The sequence below is a fragment of the Tenrec ecaudatus genome, chromosome 17 (assembly GCF_050624435.1).
Source record: "Tenrec ecaudatus isolate mTenEca1 chromosome 17, mTenEca1.hap1, whole genome shotgun sequence".
NCBI lineage: Eukaryota > Metazoa > Chordata > Mammalia > Afrosoricida > Tenrecidae > Tenrec > Tenrec ecaudatus.
Window position 1 is genome coordinate 62,803,550 of NC_134546.1, and position 7,648 is coordinate 62,811,197.

The window sequence follows — 7,648 nt, forward strand, 5'->3', positions numbered from 1 at the left end:
TGGGAAAGCCACGTACGTCTTTCCAATTTTACACCTTCTCTGGGAACTGCCGTCAGGTCTGCATCACATTTGTTGGATTAGCGTCATTCTTCCCCTTCCCCGAAAGCTATTCTGAGCTCTATCCAACGCACAAGGTAGATCGACGCCCAAGCTGAAGGAGAGGTAGCTCGCAGATGGAGACCGTGATGGCCCAGACCGTGTGTCCCCTGCATGGAACTGGTGTGGGTGTGAATAACGACTCGGTGTGTTCTCTGAAGACATGCCGCGGACGCGCAGGCCATTTTGAGATGGACCGCTCTGCAGAAAGTGCAGCTAGGCCACTCACGCCACGCCCCACTCCCACAGCCTGTCCCAAATCCAGAAAGTTCCACTCTGTGCGGAAAGCTTAACACCACCGGCACCCGCCCACTAGGGGCCGCAGTGCCTCCAAGAAGCCTGACTCCCCCCATTTTTCACTGCCTGAAGTTCCAGGGGAAAGAAATCATTCTTGGATTGGGCATCTCTGCCTCCCAGAGCCCTGTAGAGGGACGGAGGTTGATCTGGCTCCAAGCATTGTGGATAAACGGAATCAATGTCTCACCAGCTGCCAGCACGGGCAGTCAGAAAAGAAAACCCCAAGAACACTTTCCACACTGAAGTGCTTAGATGAACAGTAAAGGTAACATCCACTGAAGATGCCTGCATAGCGAGAGATTCAGAGAGATGGAGCAAACCTGAGGATAAAGGGCGGGGTGGGTGGGGGACGCAAGGATAATCCTAAGAGTTTGGCTCTATTCTGGGGACAGAAGTGGCACAGAAGTAATGTTTCTCGTTGAGCCCATTGCTATATGAAATCATACAAATTTGGGGGAAAGGGATTTGGTTTTTCACCTAAACGATTTAGACCTGGCCATTAATTGATTACATGGGGTGTTAGGGTTTGGGCAGGAAATAGATGGTTCACATGAGATAATTTTAGGTGAGTTTCCTACAAGATTTATTCCCCAAGCCGAGTCAGATGTGGGGAAACAGAGAGTGCCGAATCCTTGGGATGAACCCAAACAGGATACATGTACACATGTGCTTTACACCATTGATGTATGTATGGATTGTGATAAGAGTTGTATGAGCCCCTGATAAAACGATTAAAATAACAAACAGGATACAAACAGTCGTCGTCGGTGGGAACGGGGAAGAGGGGACCCCGGTGCAGTGTGCTGCCCAGATTGCTCATTCAAGCCTGCGGCACTCACCCCTAATGCCAGGCATGCCAGGTGCTGCAGAGCTGAGGCCCTCCTTGGAGGGCACTGTGCCAAAGGGAACTGCCCAGTCCCAGACACACTGCCCCCCCCAAAAACAGTCACATCTGACGACTGGCCTTCTTGTCTCATTGGTCAGTTCTAAGAGCCACCCCAGCTCCAGGGCTCCCCACTGGTTAACCGATACCTTAGGGAGAAAGATGTGATGATCGGCTTCCCGGGGCACACACTTCCCAGACCCGCCCCTCCCAGCAATTGAAACAGGATTCACCGTGACCTGGATAATAGTTTAATGTTTCTGATTCCGTTTTATGTCAGAGCCACAGGCACGTACCAGAAGGGCCCCCGATGGTTCGAGAGCCGCAATGCTCTGAATACTCTGTGGGCAGCTCGTCTCTGTCCCAGGGGACACCAGTGGACTCGCCTGCACCCAACAGACAGCAACACAAGAATACGTCAGGTTTTATATTTCAAGTCCGTCTACTCCAAAGTCAAAGTCAATGCCACCGAGTCATGGCGACTCATGGCAACTCCCTGGGACAGGGTAGAACGGCCCCTGCGGGTTTCCTAGCTGGCAATCTTTACCAGAGAAGAATCCCCATTTTTCTTCTGTGCGGGGGCTGGTGCTTTCAAACTCGTACCGCTAACTTTTTTCTTTTCAAAAACACATGAAAAAAGCGAAAGATGAATGGAGATTTTCTTTTTAAAACAATGCTTATGAGTGAGCTTTTTCAAATGTAAAAGAAACTTAACAACCATTTTAAAACTATGATCCAAAAAAAACCCCAAACAAAACTACAATCCTTAATTACAACCAAGCCACTCATTTAAGCTTTTTGATGTGCAATGGAATTCCAAAAGCATCCTCTTAGGGGGGAAAGAGAGTCAAAGAAGCTCCTGGGGCTTACCTGGTTGAAAAGGTTGGCAGTGGGCAAGGAGAAGTGGCACTGCCCCAGTTGGGCGGCATACCTAGTCGGCGGTGTGAGCTTCTACATGGCTGTGCTGGACATGTGGGACAGTGGGCAAGCCAGTGCCGTTTCCCACCGACTTTACAGCACAGAAGTAGGCCGTGCTGTGTGCCAGACACAGGACGGATGCGGGCTTGGAGGTGAAGCCAGAGTGGGACCCCGCCCACGCCCCCCTCCAAAGGAAGCACACGCAGGCTGACAGCGTCTAAAGAACTCGAGCTTGTGCTTAGCACGCAGGACGCCTTATCTTTATCATCATTTAGCACGCATCTAAACCCTTTTGAGCAAATTAACTCTATGTTTTTATTTAATTTTTGCTGGAACAAGAATAGCAACTATACATTCTACAAGGAGCCTTGATGGTGTAGTGGTTACGCATTGGTCTGCTAACCACAAGGTCAGCAGTTTGAAACCACTTCCAGCTCCAGGAGCGGGCAGATGGGGGGGGAACCTTCTGCTCCCACAAAGAGTTACAGTCTCAGAACCCCACACGGGCTGTTTAAGCCTGTCCTATAGGGTGACTATGAGTCAGAGTCAACACGATAGCAGAGAGGTTGTTGAGATACCTTTTACAAGAGAGCGGAAACTGCAAATAGTTTACTTCATTGCCTTGATGAACGAGTGAACGCCAACCATCAATTGATAAAGCATTTTCAAGACTGTCAGTCTCTATAGGAGCAGGCAGCCTCCCCTTTCTCCCTTAAAGCATCTGGTGCATTCAAACTCACCATCTGTGAACACAACTGTGAGGAGGCCTTCTCTGACCCCCTCGGGCTTCCCCATTACCAGGAGGCAGGGGTCTGACGTGCGTCCACCCTCCACCTTTCCTCACTGTGCCCACACCAGCTCGTCTTCCCAGGACTCTCGACTTCCACTTTGGGTTTGCAGGGTGTGACTTGGTTCACACGCTCTACTAAGGTTGAAACTTATTCTGTCTGTTAGCACAGCAGAGAACCCCCTTGTGGTAATTACGTAATCTGGTGTCAATTTGGGACTGGAGAGGATTAAGAGGGAAGTGGTGGAGTCTAGTCTGCCAATCGGATCATAGCCAATGAGGCCTCTCTGTGTGGGCATGACCTTCTGAGAATTCTGGAATGCCTGGATTTCCTCCTTGGAGCCGGGAGACACTCTCTGGGCTCACACACTTGGAGACTTTCTACTGACAAGACCCATGGCACTACACTGATAGACCCTATGGCCTGGGAACTGGAGGAGCCGTGTGGAGACCCCAGCCAGCGCTGAGATGCTTACAGTGCCGTGGGATCCACAGACTTTCTACCCGCTGGCCTGTGATTGTCCTACACTCAACGTCATTGCATGTGTTTCATGAGTCTGAAGAGAACTTTATAGCTTGGTATCGGACATATGGGCGAATTTCGGACTTATGGGCTTGGACCGTACTGGGATGGGATACTTTCTTAATGTACAATTACCCTTTATATAAAACTCTCTCTTATACGCATATGAGTTTATATGGATTTGTTTCTGTAGTCTACCCGGATTAACACACCCCTGCAAAATGGGACTATACAGGCATAGAGGCCAGAATTTATCATGCATCATATAAGGGATGCTCTCAAAAACCAAAATATCACTCATTGCCATTGAGTCACTTCCAGTTTATGAAGATCCTGTGACACAGGGGAGGACTGGCCCTGTGGGTTTCTGAGACTGTAACTCTTCACACAGCAGAAGAGTTCATCTTTCTCCCTCAGAGTGGCTGGTGGGTTTGAACTGCTGACTTTGCACTTAGCAGCCCAACACCTAACCCGCTGCAACACCAGGATTCCTATAAGCGATGCTACAAGGGCCATATTAATTGTAACAGCCCAATGTGTAATCCACTCCAAGTGTTACCTTGAGTAACTAGTTAAGGGCATCCACAGTCTCTATCATAGCTCTCTGGTGTATTCTTGTCATGTGTCTGTCTCTCCCACTAGAATGTTTGCTCTAGGCAAGCAGGGATCCAATTGGTCTTGGCCATGCCAGCATGCCTCTAACTGTCCTTGCACACAGCAAAGAGTCCACCAAGAGTGGCTGAATGACCTCAGTTAAAAAGTGCCACACCACAGAGAGGAACGGGCTGCGCTGGGAGCACAGAAGAATCTGGATGGACATTTCCCAGGGGAATGAGCACACCCATAGAGGACACTGGGGTGGCTTCATTTACTCACTCGGCAAATATTGATCGAGGGTCCCCTGGCAATGAGCAATGCCTTCATGATGTTTACAATCTAAGGGGAAGACAGACATTAAATAATAATAACACTACTCCCTACCTGATTACATACCGGTGGCAAGTGCGATGAGGGAAAGAGAAAGAGGCCTATACAACTAGATCTAACGACAGACACAGGACGGTGACCTCATGATGGAGACACGCCCCAGGAATGTCCTACACACCACTGAGCGGAACATGCTCAAAGGAGGAATTTTGTGAAGTGTAAACTCTATCTCACTGTCCCCCACGGTGGTGAAGAGCAGTGCGCTCGTCCATTTGGGGTGCACAATCCTGACGCTGGGGCAACTTCACATCGAGGCAGCTCAGCTTCAATAGTAAAATGAAGACGACAGCATTTCCTCCTGAAGGTTAAGTAAATTAACATCCCCCAAGGAACTGAGAGCAGGACCTGGTACCTAAAACAGGGGCACTATTATTTATTACCTTTGGGAAGTCAGAGAAAGAACCAGAATCACTTTGACCGAACCTTCCGCGGCGGGGAGGCTGGGGAACCTCGTGAGCTGTTCTTCGCCATTGGCAAAGCCCCCCTTGGGTTGTGCTCAAAAGATGAAGGCTTGCGACTCTGTCTCATTTTTGATCATTTTGTTGCAGGGTTTGTGCTGACTGGCCAGGCCCCAATCATCACAGGAAATTAGAGAAAGAGACCTATCTATCCCAATACGGTTTCTAATTTAGAGGGAACAAAACCTTCCAAATTTCTTACCTTCACTCGTTAAGAAAAGCATGTTAACAGCATCATTGAGTTAGAATTCGCACACCATAAAATTCACTTTTCAAAAGTATCCTGTTCAGTACTTTGGAGTGCCTTCAGAGTTGTGTAGCCAACACCACAATCTGATTCTGAAACATTTGGGCCATTCCTCCCACCACAAAAGAAACCTGAGCTCAGTGAGCAGGCATCGCTTGCTCTTCTTCCCCTCCACCCTGGCGATCCCACATTCCCCTCGTGTCCTTCTGGATCTCTGTAGGCCTACCTTTGCTCTCCGGAACGTCTGTGGAATCGAACTGTGCTGGTTTTGGGGCAGCCAAAGTTTATCCCCAGAATGCAGAGGGAAAATGAAGGCCTTCTGATCAAGGAAGTCTGGAAACAACCTAAGTAAAATGAAACAGGATTCAAGATACAAATTTGCTATTCTTAAAGGCTCCTTCTCAGATTGTAATTTTAAAACAATGCTTCCTAGTTAAGATTACACTTTACAGGAAATATTCTATTGGTAATTACAATAAATTAGGCTGGTCTTTAGCAGTTTTTTCCCCACTATAAAACTGCAGCTATTTTATTAAGCATAAGAACTTCCAAATCTGATAAAGATTGTTACAGCATGAATAAAAAGCTCTGTCTCTCTGGCTGTGTTTATATGACTAACAACTGATGGCATTACTACACTATAAAACATTTCTTAGTAAAGAAAAATGCGTAATGCTCTATTTTGTTTAATCAAATCAAATTCAGTATGTTCAAAACGATGGTCTCTAAGCAGTTCAGACTTCGATTAGCTAAACCTCTGTTGTTTCAGATGATTGCCACGACGTCCTACGTGTCTTTCCTATGAGGCAGTGGACAGTTCCACAGAACAATGCTAAAACCAAATTACATTGTAATAACTAATATATGTCTAAATATTAACGTCATAAAACACTTGATTTGGGAGCAGGTCCGTTCTTTAAGATGTTCAACAGAATTAGGATCAATGAAACTCAACCACCGAGAACTTAATCCTTTGAGTCTACTATGATGCAAACTTTTATAAAATAACCAAATATCACAGTCTAGTGACTTGTGTGAGTCATTGGTGGTTCAGTGGTACAATTCACTCCTTCTGGGTGGGAGACCTAGGTTTGATTCCCAGCCAGTGCACCTCATTCCTACCTACTACCCATCAGTCTCTGGTGGCTTATGTGTTGCCAGGAAGAGGTCTCGGCAGTTTCCAAACCAAGATGGGTTAGGGGAAAAAGGCTTGGCAATTCTGAAAATCGGTCACCGAGAACTCCAGATGACAACATTTGGATCACCAATCGAGGGGATAATCCAGGACTGGGCAGCATTTCATTCCTTTGTGCAAGGGTTGCCATGAGTTAGGGCTGGCTTGACAGAAGAAACCAACACTGGCTTGTCCACGTGTGTATTTCTCACATGACTGCAATGTGTGTGCATTCACCAAGTTATCATGTGTCTAATGTCCTGGCTGAGCTTCTCGTGGACCGTGTCTTCCTTTCACTGTCTATCAGCGAGCCGAGCTAACGTTTAAGGATAGCTTTGATTTGTTGTGGAGGTAGCTCTCTTCTTGTAGTGGCCTGTGGTGATCTGCCCAAATGGTTCACTGCTCACTGGACCCAGAAAACCCCACAAAATCATGCAAATCAAGAGAGTCGAATCTTCAGGTCAATTTTAAGAACACGCATGAAACTTCCCAGGTCACCAAGGGCATGCATATCCAGAAAGCCACCAGAGATTTGGAAGACGCCACTTTGAAGCAGCAGTGCGTGCCCTTCTGACGTGGCAGGGACGGAGTGGGTAGGCGTGCCTGGGCCAAACAGTGGGGTCAGTGGTCCAAAGGGTTTAGATGTGGATCCTCTGGTCGTTGAGCACACCCAGGTGAACGAAGCCCCCAAGACACGCCGCCAGACTTACAGAGCTCATGGTCGGATCAGCCCCTACACGAGCCCCCACACACACACCGCCCCCACCCCTGCCACATTGAATGATCCTTACTGAAAAGGAACAAGTTGTTTCTAAACCAGAAGAAGAGGTTGTACAGAAGGAAAAAGATCGCCCGAAGGAACTAGAGAAGCCAAGCCAAGCCTTACAGCTCTGGAGTAAACTAAGCTTAAAATAAAAGTTGAAGCAGGAAGAGAAAAAAAGTCGTTCATGTATTCTGGAAACAAATGAGACCTTTCTGAAGACAATAAAAGCATCTCTATTCTCACCAGGGACCAGCCCCTGTCGAAAGGCACCCTGTTGAATAAAGAAGTTCCCCTGAGGTGCAGCCTGGAGAAGGCTATCATGCTTGGTAGAGTTAGGGTCCATGCGATGGAGTGACACAGTGGCTGCAAAACCGGGCTAAAAGACAGCCACGGTCGTGAGGTCAACAAAAGAGCCGGCGCAGGGTGCTGCTCTGGTGTTCGCGGATGACCAGGAGGCAGAGCCAGCGCTGCCCCAGCCCCTCAGATACAACCACTCTTAAGACTACTGTGCAGTA

General features: G+C 47.9%; 1 protein-coding gene across 1 annotated transcript in view; it reads right to left on the reverse strand.

The window, feature by feature from the left end:
- Positions 1 to 5,540, reverse strand: part of IQCH (IQ motif containing H) — a 208,742-nt gene extending 203,202 nt beyond the window's left edge. Inside the window, exon 1 of the mRNA XM_075535753.1 lies at positions 5,423 to 5,540. The gene's annotated coding sequence lies outside the window, so the exon portion shown is untranslated. The remainder of the gene's footprint in view (positions 1 to 5,422) is intronic.
- Positions 5,541 to 7,648: the final 2,108 nt, after the last annotated feature.